The 24,356-nt window shown below is 36.5% G+C and overlaps 1 protein-coding gene across 1 annotated transcript in view; it reads right to left on the bottom strand.

Annotated features, from left to right (window-relative positions):
- Nucleotides 1–21,642, bottom strand: part of LOC145666388 (transmembrane protein 216-like) — a 30,177-nt gene extending 8,535 nt beyond the window's left edge. Inside the window, exon 1 of the mRNA XM_081733584.1 lies at nt 21,512–21,642. The gene's annotated coding sequence lies outside the window, so the exon portion shown is untranslated. The remainder of the gene's footprint in view (nt 1–21,511) is intronic.
- Between the last annotated feature and the right edge of the window lie 2,714 nt (nt 21,643–24,356).

Raw genomic sequence — 24,356 nt, 5'->3', positions numbered from 1 at the left:
CAGTACATCAACTATTTATTGATTTTAGAAAGGCGTACGACTCGGTTAGAAGAGAAACATTATACATCATTCTTACAGAACTTGGAATACCGAGAAAGCTAATTAGATTAATTAAGATATGTTTAAATGAATCCCAAAGTAAAGTCCGGGTAGGAAAATTTTTGTCCACGAGCTTTCACGTCGAAAATGGTCTGAAACAAGGAGATGCGTTGTCACCATTATTATTTAACTTTGTTTTAAAATACGCTATAAGGAAAATCAAAAATAGCAACCAGGGCCTACAGTTGAACAGTATTCACCAGGTTATGGCATATGCTGATGATGTAAGGGGATGATAGGAGAACAACAGAAAGAAATGCAGAGATCTTATTAAACGCTTGCAGGGACATGGGTTTAGAAGTAAATGCAGAGAAAACTAAATACATGGAAGTGCGTCGGGACCGTAATACGGCAAGTTGTGGATGAGTTAAAATATACTTTTGATAAAGTGGATACTTTCAAATATCTAGGATCAATATTAACAGACGAAAATCATATTCACGAAGAAATTAAATGTCGACTAAAAGCAGGGAATTCGTGTTACTATTCGGTTCAAAATCTCTTGTCGTCGCGAATTCTGTCGAGAAATTTGAAACTTAAAATATACAAAACGATAATCATGACTGTTGTTCTGTATGGTTGCGAAACATGGTCGCTTACTCTGAGGGCAGAACATAGACTGAAAGTATTTGAGAACAAGATCCTTAGATGAATTTTCGAACCCAAGGGGAACGGGAATGGGGAATGGCGGAAACTTCATAATGAAGAACTACATAATTTATACGGTTTACCCTGCACATTGTTAGGATCGTCAAGTCTAGGAGGCTTAGGTGGGCAGGTCATGTAGCTAGAATGGAATGAAGTAGAAACGCTTTCAAAGTCTTGACTGGAAGACCAATCGGAAAACGACCATTAGGAGCAGATGGGAGGACAATATTAAGATGGATCTCGCAGAGATAGGAATACAAAGTAGAAACTGGATCCAATTGGCTAAGGATAGAAGTCGGTGAAGAGCTTTTGTGAACGCGGCATTGAACCTGCGGGTTCCATAGGCCATAGAGTTAGTTAGTTAGTTTTTTTAGTGTTTTCTTTGGAAAGGACTAAGTTAAATAACATATATACTCTCTGTGAAGCCTACGTTCTTCACTTAGTATCTGGAAGTCGATAGCAACAGTATTAGTTGCCGAAATCATACCAGAAAAATAATCATCCGACAGGGATTCTCAGCGCACATAAAAGATGCTATTGGTTATTCATTTTAACTACTTTCATACTTTAGTAAATTATCGACACGTATAAGCGGTGCTTCCGCATAGCCTATGAAAAAATAACCATTAAAAACACTGGTGAAAACTGCATCATTACTGCACAAGCCAATAACAACTAAGGCTCAATTTACTGTCAAGAATACAGTCCAATTTCGGGAGTAAAAATAAACCGTGCAAGTGGAATTTCACAGAATCCACTGACAAGAGCAGCATTCTTTTGAAAGAGAGTGGAAATGTTTTTGGCGACGCTTCTACAACGCAAGTGTTCGCTTCGATTTCCGCTAGTGACACAAATAAACAATACGTAATAAGCCAGCAGCGTGAAACGATGGGGCAGTTACAGTAACCTCTGACTTCGTACGTAATTCGTTCCATAAACCTAGACGTAAGTCGAATTCATAAATTGCTCAAGTGTAACTTCGCAAGTAACTGCAATATTTATTATTATTATTATTATTATTATCATACGTATGTATGCATCTTATTATACACACACGATGGTTATAATAAAAATGAAAGCACCTTGAGTTGAAAACACGTCATATGACTGGGTTGGCAACGATCAGGTGGCGACCGTACCGTCGGGCTGCTGGTAGTATGTTAGGGCAAATTCCGTACTACGAGAAGAGAAGTAGAACGACATTCTGCAGTGAACTGAGCATACGATGATATATGTAACATAGGCAACCTCTCTGATTTCTAAAGATGGCAAATGTCAGCACTTGGTTATGCGGTTCAAGAATGACGAAAGTGGCAAGTGTATTACGTGTGTCGCGAGGGCCAGTGTCCAAGGTGATGACGACCTACAAAACTCATAGCAAAAGCATATCGGCGAAGAGGAACAGTGGTCTTAAGAAAACTCTCAGTGAACGGTCCTGCTAAGCATTAAAGCGGATTATCACTTGGAACCATCTTATGATTACAGTGCAAGTGACGGAGAAACTCAAGCAGCACCTTCCACGTCTGTGTCGACAATCACAGTCCGCTACGAATTCATGATAAGGACATATTCAGTCAGGCTGACCGTCAGAACTGCTGATAAGAGACCATCACGCTTTAGCACGACGCCAATGGTGCCGCAAATGTGCAACATGGACCGCTGATGATTGGAACCATGTCGTATAGTCAGTCGGATGAGTCTTCGCTCACCTTATTTCAAACCAAGAGCTGTGCTTATGTGTGGCGAATGCTCAAACAAGTGTATGATCCGCAATGTCTCCGCATAACGTGAAACATGGGGGCAGTTCCGTGACGCTATGGGCCGCAATATCCTAGTTTTCAGTGGCTCTTGTGCATACTATGATCCAGATGTTTTTTTTTTTTTTTTTTTTTTCGGGCAATGAGGCCATACTCTATGATGAGAATGCGTCCATTCACAGAGATAGAGCTGTTGTAGCGTGGTATGAGGAATGTCGAGATGAAATTGAAGACCTCATCTGGCCCGCCAAATCTCCGGTCCTGAACATAATTGAACATCTGTGGTCCGTTTTGGAGATACGAATCCGGCGCAGATTTCCGTCTCCATCCTCTCTCACAGAACTGAGTGATGCACTAGACGCGGAATTGTATATTATTCCACTTGCTACAATTCACGACCTCTATGACTTCATTGCACGTCGCATCAAAGCTGTTCTGAAGGCAAAAGATGATCCAACGCCAATATTAATTTGATAAGTTACAGTTTTTCAAGTGATTCCGTTATTCTGATAACCATATGTATATCTCGTACATAAAAATTAATATTTGTTCTTGATACAAATTTACAGCGTTGGTTTGGTAAGTAACTTCAGGAGAGAGACTGTATGCTATTCAGAATTATTTTATGGTTGTCCCATGCAGAGTTCAAAGGGGAGAAAGTTGTTTAAAATTTATACCAAAAATATAGTATTTCACAACCCTCTCACGTTACGAAGGGGGAACTCGATAGCCCTACGTAAACGCTTCATTAAAAATAAGTGAATACATATCCCGGTGTTTTAGATAATTCCGCACCTAAGGGGTAAAGGGGAAGGGGGATTTCAATAATATATTGTTATTTTGATATATTTTACAGCGATTACCACTTATTAGGGTGTTTCCACACTTTTGGACCACCCTGTAATTTAATATCCCCCCTCCCCAAATATAATATTTCAAAACCTCCTCAAGTTAGAAAACTAGCCATATAAGCTTGTCATTGAAAATATCTTGATTACACATTTCAGTGCTTTCGAAAATTCAATTTCTAAGGAGGGGAAAGATCGGTTTCTATATTTTCATTTTATATTCAGACAATGGGAAAAATAAGGAAAACGGTTGAACCGTTTATAATGAATTTTTGACACAGCATTTGGATCGACCTGAATTCTTACCATACATTTTAACTGAAATGCGAATCTTTCACAAAGAAAACGGGCTGCCGCTTCAGATGAATTTTTGAACATATTTAGCACATATTTAGGTGTAGCTGTGATTTAAATACGCATGCTAAGAACAGGGAGAAGTGGAGTTCAAAATACCTTTCAACTATTTTACATGAACCTATTCTTTCCGGGCAATGTAGGTAATTTAGCTACTATATATCGATTTACGAAGTGTTATTTTATGAATGGAAAATCATGCAACAATATTTGCTCGTATATGTATAGATATCAAAATGAACGTAACGATGTTTGGCACAGTGTTGGGTAAGTTACTTGTAAAAATGTAACGCGTTACAAGTTACTTTACTTTCTCTTAAAATGTAACGCGTTACTTGCCTCCAAAAAGTAACTGTTACTTTACTTCGAAAGTAACGCGTTACTTTTAGGTCCGAAACTTTAAAATATGACTTCAATTTTCCGTACTACTATTACTACCACTATTATTATTATTATTATTATTATTATTATTATTATTATTATTATTATTATTATTATTATCATTATCAATCATCATCATCATCATCATCATCATCATCATTATTATTATTATTATTATTATTATTATTATTATTATTATTATTATTATTATTATTATTATTATTATTGCACGTTCTGAATCGCTTTATGTAAATGCAAGGACAAGCTTTTACTTGATATATGAACATTTTCATATAATGTAACATTGATAAAATGCCATACTGCGTTACTCGTAGGGATGGACACGAGCGAGTTTTCTTTGACACTCGATTCGACTAGAAACAGACATCTTTGAGTTCGACCCGAGAACTCGATTCGAAAAATTTCCTCCAACTCGACTCGAATTGGGGTCGAGTTTCGAGTCGACTCGAGCCAAATCCGGTGTGTATTTTCGAATATATTCTTTAAGTATATTACATAAACAGTATAATTATTATCAATGACACTACTACTACTACAAATTATTATTATTATTATTATTATTATTATTATTATTATTATTATTATTATTATTATTATTATTATTATTATTATTATTATTATTATAACAACACTGTATATAAAAAGAAAGATAGTCGGTTTGTATTTGAATACTAAGAAACTAGTTGATTGCCAACCTCGGTAGTATGAAGTCTAGGAGTCAAGGACATTGTTCACGAGCTTTTGAATTTGGGTTGAGGGTCTAGGTTGAGTATTCGGGCTCAAGCCAAACACTGTTAAAAGTTAGAGGGCACTAGCCAAATATCTTCAAAACTGCTCGGCCCGGGTTTAGAATTGTCAACGACTCGAGCAGCTCAGCTCACAGCTCATTCACTATCGACCCGAACCGAGAAGTGAGCCGAGCCAACAGCTCACCCAACCGACTCGGCTAGAGCCCTCGGCTCAGTTGAGCCGAACCGAGCAAATGGCTCATCCCTACCAAGCCAGCTCGAGCCGATGGTTCACCCCAAGTGAGCCTGCTCGAGCCATCTTTTCAGTTGAGCCGAGCCGAGATGAGCTTGTTATAAAAATCTCTTGTGGTCTTGCCATCGAGACGAGACGAGATGCGAGCCGTGTCCCCTCTCGTGAGCAACACTAAAAGTATTCCAAATTACTGTTTAGCTTACTTCTCATGGCTTTCGTTTTCCAGTGTAATCAGGCCATGGTTTCAAGACGACTTAAAACGAACGAGCCATTTATCAAACTCGACTGGACTCGAAACTCGACGCGAAAAACTGAATCGGCTCGGAACTCGACTCGAGGATATTACCCTTGATTGACTCGAAACTCGACCTGAATTCGAGTCGAGTCGAGTTTTAGCTTGGCTCGTGCTCATCCCTATACATTAGAAAAAATGGTTGCTTATTATTATTCTGTTAAACTAATTAAATAATAATAACAATGTTGTTATGTAAAATTTAAAATAAAGAATATAGAGAAACATTACACTACTCTATAATCAACGGGACTCTAGGATAAGCAAACATCTGAAAGAACTCCAATATTACATACCATCAGCAAACTATTTTCTAGTAATAAAGTACGCCTGCTCATCAGAACACAGTTTATTCATATTAACACCTTACTGTAAATCATTAATTATGGCACCCTAGTTGTTGATAAATATTTTTCGCCGGGACACTTCAGACACTTTACTTTTAAATTCTATCCACCATCATCCTCCGCTCTTAAGAAAAAAATATTCTTTCAAATGTTCGAACAGTAAAATATTTTCGTTCTCCATCTTTATAAAAACAACACCAATCAAAGTAAAATAGACTACCGGTATCATTGTACTATGTACTCCTAGTTCACTCACTGAATATATTGATTTGGAACTGTCAAAATCTACGACAAAATCTTCCAGGTGCTTGCAATCAGTACACATGATTTCCCTAAGGCTGTCCTCATCTTCAAAAAACAGCAAGTGGCATTACGAACTTATCTGTTTCTCTGTATGTCTGTGACTGTCGGTCACTGACATACGTAGTTCATGCTCGATTGTTTCATTCTGAGAAATTCACTTACAGGAAAGAAACATTTGTTTCCGAAAAAAATATACATATATTGTAGTTACTCATCCGAAATGTAACGCGAAAAAAATAACGCAAACTAGGTACGTTGCTTAAAAATTTGTAACGCGTTACCGTTACAGTTACTTTGGAAAAAATGTAACGCGTTACTAGGAAACGTTACTTAAAAAGTAACGCGTTACTTGCGTTACGTTACTTCCCAACACTGGTTTGGCACCCAACTCCTTCTACACCGCTGCACTGGTTTTGCTGATTTTTTAAATATAAAAGAGCATCCTATCCTACCGTAGGCTTTTATCGTATCTTCGGCAAGGAGAAGAGAAGGGATGAGCGATATGTAACAATAATCGATATTAGTATCCAATCCACAGTTTTTTAGGGTCGCTGAGTGACAATTCCAATACCGTTTTAAGTCCACGTTTACCTCCATCGACACAGGGGATAACATGTAAAAATAATCGAACACGAGTGATATTAGTGTCCACTTTCGAGGTCGCGGAAGTGAATAGAGACACTCCAGATGCCGTCTAAGTCCTAATTCAGCCCTCATTGGCATGAAGGATAGGAAAGGACAACATCTAATAGTATTCGAAAACGACCGATGTTGGTATCCAATCCATGTTTTTCGAGGTCACTGAGATGAATAGTGATACTCCAGATGCCGTTTAAGTCCAAATTCATTTCCCATCAGCATGAGGAATAGGAAGGGGTAACATGTAAAAGTAATCGAAAATGACCGATGTTTAGTGTCCAATCCACAGTTTTTGAAGTCGCTGAGATGAATAGTGACATTCCAGATGCAGTTAAACCTTTAAAATGATAAGCCTTTCTTCTAGCTAGAGATGCAAGGGCTCGGAAAAAAACCGGCTTTTTTGGAAAAAAAACTCGGTTTTTTCTGCTTCGCTTTTTTGCTTGGGAAATTTTGGGCTTTTTTCAACATTCTGCTTTAAATTGATAAAACAGACTTTGTTTCGCTTCTCTATAACACAAAAAATCATTTAATTAGTGGTTGATGCTGATAATAATATAAAACCTCGAAAATAAACCACGAATTTCGAAAATATATTTCAAACAATTTTACTTCAACATATTTACATTATGAATTCCCAAGGATTAACCAATGTATATAATAAGAAGGTTTTAACTTTCTATATACAAAAGTAAGCAGAGTTGGCAAGAACCAGAGTAAGCAGAGTTGGGGGGGGATGTTTAAACCAGGCTTTTTTGGTTTAAAGCAGGCTTTTTTGGGTTTAAACCAGGTTTTATGATTTAGATATTTTTCTTTATGTGTTTATATTACATATTCACAGAAATAAGTTTGTTTCGCCTTGGTATTGTTATGCAACAGCGGGGTTATGCTGGAAGAAGTCCCATAAGCTTAAAAAAGTCCGGTCAGTAAATGTCTTCAATTGAGAAGCTCCCGCCCTAGCCATCGGGAAAATCCCGTCATTACTTGAAATGTAAAACAATAACGGGAAAATCCTGTTATTGCTTTGCATGTAAAATTTAAAGGTCAACGTATCATAATCAGTACGCTAAAACCGAGGTATTAAATTACAAATTTAGTACGTAGATATCATTGAAAGTCCAATCCAAGCTAATGTTGGAAGCTACGTAGGCAATCGATAAATTTTGCCAATTTCTATCGATATATTTAAGCAATCTTGACTTCTTTATAAAACAACAGGCATTTAGGCATACAGAAATATACAATTTGGTTTCGTTTCGTATGTTTAGGCTTAACATCCTTACGTAATACCGAGGTTATCAAGGAGAAGACTTTTGCTTAAAGTGACAGACGAACCGCTACTTGGTTTGCGCATGAAAGAAGGGTTGTGGTTCGACCGAGAATTGAACATGGGACACCTTGATTAAAAGGTGAAAGGGAAATAAAACTAATGCAGGTGGTTTGATATGTGGAAACGTTACCATAAAGTTTACACGATTCGCATTTTTTTTTTTTTTTTTTTTTTTGGCTTAAACCAGTTATTAAAGAAAAGGTGGTGTAAACCAGCCAACCCTAAAAGGTAACACTTCTTATTAAAAAAATACATAAATAACTAGCAAAATTGCATGTAGTATTTTTACTTCAAAATATTCCATACGCTCTTTTTGAAACAAAATAAAATTAAAATAAAACATAAGAGAAATATTAGGCTGCACATCTAGAGCGTTTGGTTCTGTATATTCTTAAAATTCTACAGTTAAGTTTTATAGGGGAAGTGCGCACAGTACCGGACAGTAGTAGTAGAGTCCGTATCTGATAGATGACAGACGTTTGCTGGTTATCATCACCATTGTGTAAGTCCAAGGTGTAGGTGAGCAAGTTGTGACTTGTGTCACGCCAGTGTGGAATGAAATATTGGCGTGTGTAGCTGAATTACTGTGTATGTTGGTGCTGTGTGTTATCTACTGTGTCGACTGTATGGGTAAGTACGTGAACATTGTGTTACATATATGACTTCTCTTATTGTATAAGGTACCCAAGTATAATAATAAATATTGAATTACGGAAAGTGTTACTACGTGATCCGACATTATATGCTAACATGTTAGTAGACATGCCAGTACCGGACAGTATGTATGTTCCCAGTATCGGACAAGGACACAATGTCGTCCTTACGGAAACTTTATAATAGTAGCGTTTCTCGTTCTTGTTTTTTCCAGGTAAGATGGCAAACAAGAAAAAGGAGAAGTGGGTGGAAGAGGATATGAAGAAGGCAACGCAAGCAGTCATGGAAGGGCAAATGAGTTTGAGGGTAGCAGCACGTAACTTTCTGGTACCTAAGAGCACTTCAGGGGATAGAGTGAAAGACTTGAAAATTGGAAATACAATAGAAATGACTCCTCAAATGGGCCGTTTTGATACAACTTTTTCAGAGGAAATGGATTCGCAGCTTGTTAATCATCTAAAGGACTTGAACAACCAATTGCTGCCAATGAACAAAAAGGAGTTTTTGAAATTTGTTTTCGATTTAGCAGAGCACCTCAAAATTAATCATCAGTTTAATAAGGAAAAAATGTACGGGACAGAACTTCTACTACAGTTTCATGAAACGTCATCCTGAACTGTCGTTGCGTATTTCTCAGTCGACGAGCATGCAGAGAGCTGTGGGGTTTAGTAAAAAGCACGTTGATTTATTTTTTTTTGACAAATATGAAGAGTTACTTGCAAAGTACAACTTTAAACCTTCTATTATATTTAACTGTGGTGAGACTGAAGTGTCGGTGGTTCACGATAATGCAACTAAAGTTTTGTCGCAGAAAGGAAAGAAACAGGTCGGAAAAATTACTTCAGGAGAAAGAGGAAGAAACATCACAGTACTCCTCACGATTAATGCAACTGGTGATCAGTTTCTGCCCCCGTTGTTTGTCTTTACGCGGAAAAGGATATCTGAGGAACTGAAGAAAGATGCGCCAACGAATGGTGTTTTCGTTGCTGAAGAAAGTGGATGGATGACAGCTGTAGGTTTCCGGAAATATATTGAAATGTTTGTTGCTCGCGTGAAGCCGACGAATAGTGGGTGCAGTGTATTTTGTGTCACAAATGGGCTCATGTTGCATGCACAAGTCAAGAGAATCTTGACTATTACATATGTGATCGGTGCAATTTTTTTAGTGCTTGTTTATGTTCAGGTGAGGTAAGACTAATATTCACATTTTCACACTCCTTGTTCAGTACTGGGATATTGGCTTGACATTTCTTTGCTTGTATTATTATTGTTTCTGCAACGATAACACGAGATGTGTTTTATTTACTTAAATATTTATAGAAGTGTCTTCAGACATTTTTTACGTTCATACTGTATATCATTCTATTCATTGCACATAAAAGGAAACAAATGTATTTTATGTTGTACTGGGTAACGTTTTTGTGTGTGTGTGAATTTGAACCTGATTTTCATTTTCATTTTAAAAATATATGCTCTCCATTGTTGTAGTTTCTTTTATGTCAGCTCTTATAATACATGTTCAACTTTAATATGATTCCATTACTTTCATGATGTACCTCTTACTTATCACGTGGATTCGAAAAAACCTTAGGTGTCCGGTACTGTGCGCACTTCCCCTATAACCACAATCACGGTTTACCCAATCCTCAAGTTTTCTTAATTTTTAACAAGAGGGATTCAACATATCATTACGGAACTCCCCCCTCCCCCCCCCCAAAAAAAAAGGACTACGGAATATTTAAGTTAAGCTAAATACAACTGCACAACAAACATGACTAAGTAATTAGCTTTTGCGCTTCTATCGGGAAGTCCGGGATTCAACCCAGCATTCGACCATTCTGACAAAGCTTTTCTTCATTCCATCTGTGAATGTAGAAATAGTGCGTGTACTGTGAGTTGGCCGACTTCCTTTCTTATTGTTTTTAAATCGTTATTATTACTAATTACCAGCAGTGACGGTTTTGCGAAGGTTAGGGGGCGGTCTTTTGGACTGAAGCCTGTTCCCCAAAGTTACGGAATGTCTGCAACAAACGAAATATTTATTAGTTATGCCTTTACTCATAAACTTTAAGCTCCCGTCAAATAAAAATTATGAATGTTTAGAAAAACTAAAAATTAGTAAGAAAAACCCCTCCCAAAATACTTTTCTAAATCCGCTACTGATTATTTGTATAAATTGGTATTCAAGGTTGTGTCTGGAAAATTATTGCTAAATCACTGCACAGCTACATTATAACAGAAATGTGAAAGTACGGTTTGACGGATATATTGAAAACGTACGCTTTGACGAATATATAGAAAAACGTAAGTTTAACTTTTGCGCTAGAAGCTAGAGTACTAAGTTCTTAGAAATGAAACACGGATGACAAATTGAAATGATCTAGAGAAGAAAAAAATGTCGAAAGCTCAAAAGCTAAAATAAAGTTAAATAGCCTCTAAAATTGCCCTCAAATACTACATTCTTCATGTTAGCTTTAATTCGTAAAACATGTGCTCCATCCATCTTGATGGTGAATTTCAGAGCGAAATATCGCATTTAGGTCATGGAATTCTTATCTAACTACAGAATATACTATAAGAAAGCTATTTAGATAGAAAAATCATGAAAATGAAAAAAGCCAAAATTTCCAAAATTCTCGTTTTTTTCCCAAAAAAGCCGGCTTTTTATGTGAAAAAAAAATCGATTCATAAAAGCCGGCTTTTTTGCATCTCTACTTGTAACACAAAATGATGAGGTGAGTCCATTGGACTCAACTTGTTTTTCTTCACTATTTTGAATTATAGGCATATCTTTACGTAATAAAGTAATAAACCTTCCACATGCATAAGGATTGCTTGTTTATTCGTCGATGATAATACACAAAGCGATCATATATTGACGGTGGATTCTATAATGCTTATAGTAAACTACTGTAATTGATTTATTTTCCGAGATGAGTCCAATGGACTCACCTTATCATTTTAAGGGTTAATTCCTAATTTATCCCAACGCGTATCCTAAGGGAGGAAGAGGTCCAGGTACTTCGCATTAACTGTTCTATCCATGCTGAGAATGAGCATTTCAGCTAGTAAAGAAAGTACCTGTACGTAAAATAAACTGAAATAATACTTTTCAAATAGCAGTTGTAATTTTCGAGATTTATTACGTAATTGCGAATTAACGTAAGTCGAGGGTTACTTACTTAGTCTAAGAAAATGAGAGCCGATAAATTTATTATGCATTATTCAGCCGAATGTGCGCAATCTGGTTAATAAAATAACCCTTACAACGGTGTAACCAATCATTCTTTGTAAGTGCTCTGAGAAAAGAGGCAAAGCTAATCAAATCACCAAAATTATGGGCAACAAAAATAATGTCCTTTTTCGTAAATGTCATTGAAAAGGTTAATGAAATGACATACATTAGCTTCTCTAGACATTAATTAGTACCACTGATTGAAAGATGTTCTAAAGCCTTTACTCCATCACAGGAAAAAAAAAAAAAAAAGAAAAAAAAGAAAGATCCCTCCCGATATGCAAAATGTACCTCCATTGAAGTTTTTCATCTGAAGAAAACTGAAGTCTACAAAAGTATTTTTGCAGCTTGGGGGAGAGGTGAAGGTCTGATGGAGTCAAATCTGGTGAATGCAACTAACGTATCAGCAAATCTCATTGATTTTGGACATTACATTACAGCGAATATTCTCATGAAGCTAGTTAAATTTCTCTTTCGATAAACTCGGCATTTTTTCCTTAAATTTACTTGCAGTCTGTCCAAAAGTTTTACATAGTACTCAGCGGTGATGTTTTTATCAGGTGGAACATAATCAATTAGGATACGTTTTGCATACCTAAAAACTGAAGCCATTATCTTTACAGCAGACTTCATCAACATGGCCCTCTTGGGGAGCGTAAAACTATGTTTTCATTGTTTTGACTGCTATTTGGTTAACCTCATATATTCTTCCACTTTTGATGTCGATGCTCATTAGGGTGGCGCAAAAAAAAAAAAAAAAAAAAAAAAAAACCTTCAGACTTTCGATGACCCGTAGTGTGGAAAAGGTGCCATTGGTGGCATTAAGTTCACACACAAAATTTGAGAATTTTAGCACAAATCCTTGATTTGCCAAAAATAACTTGAAAATTTGGTAAAACGCTGAGTTTTTAAATTTTTTTAACATTTGACTTTTAAGCTGTATTTACGTGTACATTGATGTTCAGTGTTCCAACGCCTAAATAAGCTCCATCTAAGTGTTATTTAGAGGACATAAGCCTTATTAATTAGCTGCTTTATCGCCTTATCGCGTATAAACAGACAAAAGATGTAAGTTTTTTTCTTTCGATTTCCCGCCACTTTCTTTCTTTTGTCTGTTTATCCTTTTTGAAATTAGTTAATTCTTTTGTTCTATTCGACGCGTAGATATGTCAAATTTTGGGGCAACGGTGCGCTACACGTTCTGATTACAAATTCAGAAGTACAGGACAGTGTGAAACGGAGTGGAGTGCAGTGCTGTGAATTCTAGCAACATGTTGCTAAACGTACGGACTTATATTACACATTTTTGATAACCATAGGGACAGATTTCGTAATATATATAAACAAACTTTATGAGACAATAAAGTGCAATTAACCGACATACTGATAACAATAATCGGTCAATGTCACTGTGTTTCAGACATTCATGTCAAATTGTAATTGAACCTAAAGTTACCAACCCTAATTTCGATCGATTAAGAATCTAACTTCTCAGAAGGAAGAAAAATACCGCAGAATTTGAGTTGACTGTAACGAACTTCCTGTATGTTGTATTATACTAAAACAATGTCGGTAAAAGATACACCTCCTCAATTCACAGCTGTTTTAATTATAAATTTCTCCCTGAAGACACGCAAAATAGGTGTAGGACTTTTGACATAATAGTTCAGCACACATCTCTCCCTAACCAAAATATTCTATAGGTTCGCTTGTTCTTCAAGACATTCGAACCCTATTATACTAGAAAAGAGCTTTACGTGAAATATCATTTTTTAATGTTTTGCACATGCACTCTCCATAATCGAAAATTAATATATATGTTTTCGGGTCACCTAGTGCTTGTGACCTGGGCTGATATTTAGTATCTCCCCCAATCTTGCACATATAAGATTTACAGTTTATTACTTACTTTACAAAATATAACTGAGCTAGGGACAGCTAGCGAAGGGAGTTAGAAGCCCCTAGGGCCCTTGTACTTCTCCCTTTATCACAATTTAGACAAAAACAAGGTACTCGGTTCTGGAACCATGAAACGAGTTGAGAGAGACACTAAATGCCATCCGAGACCTGCACGGGCCGGGCTTGGGCGGGCCGACTCTGTTATTTCTTTTGACCGGGCCGGACCTGGGCGGGTCGACACTGATTTCTCTTCAGGTTGGGCCGGGCTGGGGCCGATTAATTGCAATTCTTTAATAATTATTGACTTTCGTTAAACGATAATTAGAATAAAGGCAAACGTTGAAGAAGTGTGCCGTGAAAAATGTTACAAAATGAAACTTTTAAAATTTATCGGGCCCGGGCCGGGCTTGGGCCAAGAGTTTTTAAAAAAACTTATCGGGCCGGACCGAAAATCTCTAAAACTTTTTGGGCCCGGGCTGGGCCGGGCCTAATTACATTCGGGCTGGATTGGGCTCGGACCGAAAAGTTCGGCCCGTGCAGGTCTTTACCTAGTGCTCAGCTCCACCCCAGGTATGGCCTAAATGGTTGAGCATCCAAATCAAAAGAATAATAATAATAATGCATCGCCAAGGTAACACGAGGGTGAATCTCGCTCCAGTTGTGAATATTTTCACTGTTTGTATATCAATTAACTAGAAAAATCTCTCACTCCCCCAAAGCAATCAATAATAGGTACATAGGTGGTATTCTGAACCTGGATATATCTTTCTATCGTCCTACATTAGTTACAGGTAAGGCAACTATTCTACTAGATTTCAATAGGGATCGTACGATTTGGAAAATTTACGGGTGAAATATATTGTATTACAATGAAACCTTATTGCACAAATAGTTCATGTGTTTAGGCGACAAAGATGTGAGTTAAGCATTAAAAAAATCCTTAACGTCTTTCTTTCCGAAAGTGTTGCTTATCTTTTAAATTTATAAGCAACATGCCTAGTAATATTACAGGAAATCATATGTGTACGCGTCAAATATTTTAGTTATAGAAATGGTCTTGAAAATAAGGTTAAAATTTATGACTAAGTTTTAAAATTGTAATAAAAAAAAATAGCTCGTAGCAGCTACCTACTTATGTACTGTTATTATACATACTTTATGTACTTTTATTTATTTAACCTAATCCGTGCTTTGCGCGAATGCACCAGCTTCTTCCTGCCCAGAATAGGAATAGGAAAAAATTGTTTATATTGACCACGCGGAAACTCAGTGGTAGAGTTCTTACCTTTGGTCCGTGGTTCGATCCGAGCTCCGTGGCAAGGCAAGTGACCTTTGTGATGGACAACCACTCTGTGCAGCAGTTTTCTCGTGGTTCTCTCACTCCTTTCATTTCACAATTATCACTCATCATCAATATTTCCTTTAACCTCGGTACATAACTGTAAGACGTTAAACTAAAAATAAGCCACCACACAGCAAAGGTTGGTTCGTGGTTCATGTGGATGACAGTTTACGCGCACACTCATCGTACGAATGTACCCTTTGCATGCCCGCAAGCTTCGCCCTGCCCTAAACCGGATTAAATGCAATTGAATCAGTCATTGCGAGAACGCCATATGTCCATCCGTACCACATTTTCATTTTAGTGCAAAGTTGAGACGTACGAAGAAACGCGCATCCCCTGTGAAAAATCCAATTGTCTCGTCACATTGTTACATATCCTACACTATTGTCTCAATATGATGATGCCATTGAACACGTCAAGTTTGCAATCCAGTTTTTTCTTTCTCTTCAACAATTTACTTTGGTGGATACATTGCCTTTTAGAAATGATTGAGTCAATTCTTGCTTGTAGAGACGATTTGGAACATGCTCATACACATCAAACTTCGTGCAGGTTTAATTTTGGCGCACCGCTCGAAATGATTGTTGAAAAATTATAATTATTTTACTAATTTCCTTCTTCTTGTCTCCTAAATGACTTGTGCTGGGCGACATGAAAATATCGCACTTGGCATAGACAAAATTTAAGGAGGCCATCAGAAGAAATTGTTAAAAAAAATTGCATTTACTTAGCGAAACGTGTATAACTATGACGTCCGGATCTAAAGTATAAAAACTACAGTGCAAAAATAACAAAGCAACTTGTGCTAAGTGGCCACCAGAAAGCACGAACGCTATTCAACCAAGTCAGTTGGAGGTCAGCGAAGTTGGAGGGGTGCATCCGAAATGAGCAGGCGCATCAACGACGGTGGGTATACGCGTAAGCAAGGTTAGTAAAAACAAGTAGGTTTTGGCAATGATACTAGTTCAATGGCACTTGTCATGGTTGCATACTACTAGCACTCCACTTGTAAATATACAATATAGCTTCTATACACTGTCCAGAAATACACCACCGGTAAAAAAATGCTAATACAGTCATCTCTCATATGCACTCCTTACACTAGTAACCTAAAATGCAACTGTATTACTTTGTAATTAATTCCATCGGCTGCAGAACTTTGTTCTTTATAAACAAGACTTTTTATGCAAATTATTGAATTTTAACTCTAAATCTTCCAAAATGTGTCGCGCTGCAAAGAAAAAAAGTGTCTTTATCTACAAGGGTCATGTCTTCATTACGTAAACCTGAGCCGAGAAATGCTCGTTGCTAGAAAAGGAATACTATTGTTGAAGGAACCTAGAATCGGTTTGGGTGCGTTTGTAGGAGCAGGAGACCTAACGAAGAATTTAGGACAGAATGGCAGGAGGACAAAATGGCAGGAGGACAAAATGGCAGGGGACATAATGGCAGGAGGACAAAATGGCAGGAAGTTAATTTGGCAAAAAATTATAACTCCTAGGGCTCGTATTTTTAGGTTTTACCTATTGTGTTTGTTAGTAGGTATCGGTTCTCGATTTATTCATTTCTATCTCAAATGTCCAAAGCATATAAATACAGCTAAATTGAACCAAGAGCGTAAAAGAGGGTAAATATCAGTTATCCATGTCTTAACTTTTTTCTTAAATTTATTTCTTTTTAACCATCTTCCAGTTGATATCTTGGTTTTATAATAATTCTAAGTAGTACAACGTATATTTATGACGAAAGAATTTTCCCGTGGACTCCTTCTGAATTTCTCTCAGGGTCTAGCTATCATGTCACAAGGAATTAAATCTACTAACTGCTTTCACACACAATATAGTTTTGAAACTTGGGAGCCTAGTGGTATCTTTGTGTCTGTAGTATGTAATAGTGCTGATACGTTATTCTCTTGAACATCTTAATGGTATTTGCCGTTTGACTTCAGAAGACTGAGTTTAGCCTGCAAGTACAAGTTGCCAATAGTTAAAACATATCAGATGTGCGATCTTGTTTAATAAAACCTGCCCCTCCCCCTCCTCTATCTGAAAAGCCCTATATTGTTATTCACATATGAAATTCAAAGACAAAGGAAATCGTCTTTATCCAGTCATATTTTTATTTCAAGTGTAAGTATTAAAATGTGCTACGCATGGTTGCAAGATGCTTTTTTTTTTTTTTTTTTTTTTTTTTTTTTTTTTTGTTAATACTGAACTTAGGTACCTAATATTGGAACTAATTTTCTTCATGAATTGATGTAAGAAGCGGCCGCGTGATTTTCGATCAATTATTTCATCACTAGTATCTATGAGCAATGAGATAACAACAGTGGAAATAAACTTCGTTCTTCTCAAACTTGATACTTTGAAAAACTTATGAAAGTAGTTTCGTTATCCAAATACATATTCAATCAAATCAGTTTCAGAAGTAGCATTAATCTTATAATAACGTAATGGCTGTAAGAGTTACCCTGAAAATGTATTTTGTATGTTTTTTTTTTTTTTTTTTTTTTCGTAATTCAGAGATTTTTTCCTGAATTTTACTGGAGTTATGAGGAACCTTATCAGGCATTCCACTTTAATCGCTCCACTTTCACCCCCAATGCGATATTGGGTATATTTACAGCTTAGTGCAGCTTAAAGGAACCATGATCGTGCATATTTGATTTCTAATTTGCTTGCTTATAGCGTTGCCCTCAAGATGAGATGAGAATTCAGGTTTTCTTGTTTCATGTCGTAAATGTTTGTAAAAATCCTATCTCGAATCAAAATTTTCTCGTCTCGTTTTGTAAACTTATGTACAAAATGTGTCCTGATTTTCGTCTTAGATTCACGTAGAATTTATCAGAATTCTTCCAGGTTACGAGTCCACGAAAGATTGTTATGACGACACTTAAATCATATTTATTAATGAAGTAAATTGTGTAATGACTTGCGTATCTTTAAACGTTGATAAATGCTCTTTCTTGTGTTCATACTATTACCTTATCAAATTGCATATGACATATATACAATTAATCATATGACATATACAATTATTCATATCCTATATTTTGAAAACGGGAGATCCTATGTCTACCGAAAGTTCTAGTGTTTCTTGTGAGTACTCTACAATTTGTTTCCTCCGATGATTTTTGCCCCGAGCTTCCCTTGAATTTGTCCCTATGCATATTTTATAGACTTAAAAATACTAGAGACAGTCACCAGAAAATAATGAGCACACATCCCACATACCCTCTCGTCAAAAACTTCGGAACGAGTCGAATCGACCAATTTTAATTCGTTTTCTTTGCCACAGAAAGTATTTGATCCTTTGTACGATACAGAGGTTAGTTTATTCGCAAGTTAATATGGAGGATGTATGTATATTTTCCTTTTTTTTTTTCTTCTTTCTTGTTACTTAAAATGTCTTGCAAATAACTTCAATAACTTTTGAAACTGTTTGTCTTTACTTGAGCATATACAGATCACAGTGAGAAATAAGGATAAAAGCTGCTTCCTTCTAGTAATACCCGAAAAGATCTTACGACTAAAACTAATTTCTTTCATTAAGACACTGCTGGTATGAATAGAAAGCTTGCAATAGTAAGGTGTTTGTAGATGACTGTCAAGTAGAATTGAAATATTATTAGCAGTTCGAATTTTGGAGCATAATGAATAAATCGAAAATTTATGTTGAAATCTTCATTTATCAAGAAACAACATAGTTTAAAACCCGACAATTCAAATTAACTTCCTGCCATTCTGTCCTCCTGCCATTTTGTCCCCTGCCATTTTGTCCGTTCCCCCCTAAGGAAGGCAGAATGAACATTTCAACGTCTGCTTAGCCCAGCCAACAGTGGCTAGCATGTGTGACCTGGGTGTACGTGGTAGGATTAGATTCCAGGTGGGGGAATCTTTAATTATCAACTCCTATAGCCTAAAGGGCATACGTGTGGGACGCTAAACTACTGTTAATATGATTGTTTAACTTTCAAGCATTATTTAGTTTCTCTCCCAAATCACTTGGTAGTGACTCTGGCTTAGCCAACTTGGTAGTGATTGATTCGTTATTTGTAACTGTGATGGAAATGAAATGAAACGAAACTTCTGAGTTTTACGTCCCACGATTATGCCGGTTAGGCTAAAGGAGACGGTGATTATGAGAAATGAATGAAGCAAGTAGAAGGAAACGAGAGAACCCCAAGGAAACCCACGCACACTGTGCTTGTCTTCCACAAAGTTCACTTGGCGGGAGCTAGGATTGAGCCCAGGACCCCATGCACCTGAGGTAAACGGTCTCCCACTTAGCCACCGTGGCCCTTGTAACTTCGATGAGTATAAATATAGTGTGGACGTACGGCATAAAAACTACAGCGCACAAAACACGAACTAACTTGTACTAGGTGTCACTAAAAAATAACTTTATGTTAATATTTTCATAGTTGAAAGTAGGGGTCGTTATTTCACATGTGTTCAAAACACTCGTATATGGCAGGGCTCAGTGGTCTGGTCTCTTGTAAATAGTTGTAGAGTGACAAAAAACACACGAAAAAGTGACCAAAAGCACACGAAAAAGTGTCCAAAATCTCATCATGCTCCTTTTTGACTTTGTCAATTTCTCCATCGACTCTCTCTGTTTGTTGTTTTGTTTCATCTTTTCTTCTTTACTTCTTTTTGAGCTTCCTCCTTTGTTAGGTTTTCTAAGTATGCTTTGTAGTTACGGTGCGCAGACTTAGCAGATGTAAGAAGCTTCTGAGTAAGTGGAACCAGATCTGCCTATTTCCGAATTTCTTCATCCCAGACATTATAAAGCATTAACACAAAACGAACATGATGAACCACACAAACACACAACGTTGAGCGGAGCGTGAACTATTACGAGAGAAAATTAAAAGACTATTGTGATAGAAGAATAGACACAGAGGGGTTCTCAAACCCCACCTTGGGAGCTTAAGCATCCACCAACTATCTACTGTGCTTTAGAAAGAATAAAAGCTGAAGTGAGAATAAAGCTGACTGTTCCACTTGTGGCAGCAAGTACTGAAGCTTTCGGAAGAGTATTGAGTAACATGTTTCTGCCTTTTTCCATTTATTTTTATAATATTTTTCTTAGAAAACTGCCAATACAAATCATAAATCACACGAAAAAGTCACTTTACTTCCCAAAAAGTAACTTTTATTGACAAATTAAAAAAAAAAAAATAATAATAATAACTTGTAGTGACCAACTTGAAAAAAAGTAACTTTTAGTTAAAAAAAAAAAAAAAAAAAAGGAGTTAAGTGCCGTATCGCCGGACCAATTTTAGGAAATTTACCAGGTCAATTGGACAATTTATTTAAGTTTGTGAAGATGAATGACTGAAAGTGAGATAAGTGGAATACTCAAAGTGAAGAAAGTTGTTTTTCTTTTTAATGTTCTAAGCAGTACTGTATGTGGAGGCGGAAGGACTATTTCGTGGAGAGGTACATTTCCTATGATATAGTAGCGTAGAAGGCAGTGTGGAAATGGCGGCTCTATGTCAAGGCTGTGACATATCATGTCTTAGTTATGTGGAAGTGTATAAGAATAACGAACGACAATTAAAGAAAGTAGGCGTGTACAAGGGCAATGGAAGTAATCCAACAAAATGTAACCGAATGTAGTACACTTTGGTGCTTTTTTTTTTTTTTTTTTTTTTTTTTTTTTTTTTAAGTTTTCAAAGTAGTCCGGCGATACGGCAAAAGACAAGAAAAAAAAAAAAGATTCGGTTTGAGTTTGATATAATGTGCTTCAAATTCAGATTAGGTTAGAGTGTGATAGGTTGTTCTGAGTGATCTTTTCTCACCCTAATTTTTCTTTTCTAGGTAAGTATAGCGTCTTGGTGAAATTCATCTTACGTTCTCCCGACGTTACCACAAAGAAAAACAACTGGTTTTATCTGTTCAGTATTGATTCATTCTCTTACATTTTATTCTTAATTTTTCAAATCTTTGCATCCAGAATCAATTCCTCAACACTGTTCTTTAAGCTGGAATAGCCTTACAATTTATCTAGGTTATAGTTAAGGAGCCGCACTTCCCATTTAGGGAAGGACGAGAAACGCCATACTTTCAGGAATTATTCATTGACTATCTAGGATGTTAAAAAGTAGGTAATAGACTGAGTCCTTGCCCTTGTACTTAGGGTGTTTAGGTAGTGCAACAGTAAGATGTATCTTCGTGCACGGGAGATGAGAAGTAGCTGTTCTTAACTATTACCTTTATCTATTTTTATTATCGCATGTGGTTGTTTTTCTAGTAACACCATAGATAACATTTACAGTTTGCTTTTGAATTTTGCGGTCTTTTTATACAAACTGTAAAAAAGACTTTTTTTAAATATACTTGAACATGCGAACAACTAAATGTACACAAAACTTGCCTTTCAATACTATATTATATAATACCCTTCTGCTATACATATACTTATTCCATGCTCTTGGTCTTAGGTTGTTTATTTATACTTCACCCCTTTTTAGGGAAATTAACAAAAGAATATCGAAAATGTATAGTTCAATCAGTATTGCCAGGTTCCCGCTGGTAAAAAACCCTCTAGTGTCAAAAATCCCTCATATTGGAAAAATATCCCTACACGTGCGAGGAAGGTCCATAAACCGTGAGAGTTGAATTTTGATGAAAATTTGTGACAAGCTTCAGTTCGAGTTGCTAAGTAATGTAGTAATAGTCACTCGGTGCGCAAATGCTTCGTTGAGCTGCTACACCGACGCCACCTTGAAATCCAGTAGGCAAGTCCAAGAATACCCTTTTGACACAAAAATGAAAAAGCTTTTGATAGATCTGACTTCAGTATTGTAAACCAAGGTAGAGCATCTATATGTGGGAGTACTTCCAGTGCATGATCGCCATTTTGAAAGGCGCCATATTGAATCACAGTCAAATATGATAAATGGTAAGAGGGTCATGTTGGGTATCAAATAGCAAAGTTTATATATCTGTTTTCACTTCAGAGTTAGGAGCTCTCTCACTCACAGGAACATATAAAAACTGTGCAATTAAAATGTGTGTTATGAAATGCAGTCGTGCGAGCACTTGCAGGATTTTAACTAATTCAGTAGCAGTCACTTGATATACAATAGCCACTATACCAATCAGATCTTGAGACTAGTGAGAGAAATTGTTAATTAAACTGAAATGCCTGTAGTGAAAAATGGAATATCAGCACTGTAACAAATTATACCTATTTCAAAGTGTGCTATATATATGAGTCTATGTGTGTTGCAATTATGCATAACATTTAAATGCTTTAATATAAGTTAGGTGCAACGGTATATATGACTTTACAAGAATATATCTTGAAGTTATTAGAAAATTAATAGAAAAATAATATAAACTGATGCACATAAGCAAATATTAACCTACTAACCTTTTGCTCTTCAGTTCTGATGATGGAGATCCAAAAGGAAGTGATTAGCACACAGTATCGTGGAGCAGTACAAACACTTAACAAATGCACTTTCGTCACAATCTTCATTACCTCAGACACTATTTTCTACTAGTCTCCAGAACAGAGCTGGATTTAGGTTTGGTTGGGCCCTAAGCTACTGAAGATAATGGGACCCTTTATGTGTCCAGATGAACGTAGGACCCTATATACAGAAATGAAGAAACCAGTGATATTTTACGAAGCAGACTAGCAGAAGGTGCAGATTACTTACATCATAGGGGCCCACACAAACGAAGCATTGTTGCTATATGTAGATGTTACTTCATTTATTGTTTTTCTTATATTTTGAAAATGTACATTCAATTTTTTCCTTGAATTTTTTGGGCAACCATGAATATGGGGCCCTAAGCTATAGCTTGTTTAGCTTATACGTAAATCCGACACTGCTGCAGAACATTTGTAAATGAACCAACTATTGCTCCTGTGACGTACCCACATTTCTGCCATGCATATGCAAGCATGTCCTTTAGGACTGGCGCACAAAATTGATGATACACAACAGAATGCTTTTTCATTATGAAAATTCTGCCATATAACTTGTATACCGAACAAGTGAACACCTGGTACAATTAGTTATTTATCAAGTTTTGATATGAAAACTAGTCTCGCCCTTATTATAAACAAGTGTTTTATCGTTAAAGGTGGACAGTTGCAGATATTTAATTATTTAATATGGAAGAAAAAGCAAGAAAGAGGCTTGTTTTATGGATTGCAACTTGGTATTGAATCTTGTAATAATCTTTATTGCCATCTATTCTTAGCAGGTGTGTATGCATTCCCCTATCACTAATAGCAGAACAGACACAAGAGAACTGAATTCTAAGCTTCCAGGTGTATCTTCTTCTAAGAATTGGCTGTGAACTGATAATTTAAATCCCCTTAATTGTTCAATGGGTCAGCAATAAATCGATTGTATTTAGACAAACTGGCAATAAATACATTAAAGTATTTTAACTTCGTAATATGCACGGTAAATTATAGGTTGTCAAGTATGAGTATTCGAAAAGAACGCAATATTCTCCAACAATGATGGTCTTTGCCTAAGATTTCAAGATTGGAGAAGAAAACTTAACAGATTACAACGGACCACGTAAAATTGCCTAAAATAGATTTTTGGTTTGATTCAGTCCAACGTCTTACACTTATACCTGCTACGCTAAAGGAGACGTGGACCTACTGATTATAGTGGAATCCGAACCATTTTGGTCGTTCAACTAATATTCACCAGTTTATATCATTTTTCTAATATATATCTGAACAATCCCTTTGGTATTCTCTGCTCGTCAGTACTATTAGGCATGTGTTTCATCGACGAGCAGTCTATTCCATCGCACTTTGAAATAGATATAACTTGTAGCATGCTGCTATTCCATTTTTCACTACAGGCATTTCAACTTAATTAACGATTTTTCTCACTTGTCTCAAGATCTGATTGGTATAGTGGCTATTGTATATCAAGTGACTGCTACTGCATTAGTTAAAATCCTGCAAGTGCTCGCACGACTGCATTTCATAACACACATTTTAATTGCACAGTTTTTATATATTCCTGTGAGCGAGAGAGCTCTTAACTCTGAAGTGAAAACAGATATATAAACTTTGGTTACGGAAATGGATTCAGGAGTAAATTCCAGTGCTATTTGATACCCCACATGACCCCCTTACCATTTATCATATTTGACCGTGATTCAATATGGCGCCTTTCAAAATGGCGATCATGCACTGGAAGTACTCCCACATATAGATGCTCTACCTTGGTTTA

This window comes from Thermobia domestica, chromosome 12 (assembly GCF_964235325.1).
Source record: "Thermobia domestica chromosome 12, izTheDome1.hap1.1, whole genome shotgun sequence".
NCBI lineage: Eukaryota > Metazoa > Arthropoda > Insecta > Zygentoma > Lepismatidae > Thermobia > Thermobia domestica.
This window is presented reverse-complemented; position numbering and strand designations above follow the sequence as displayed.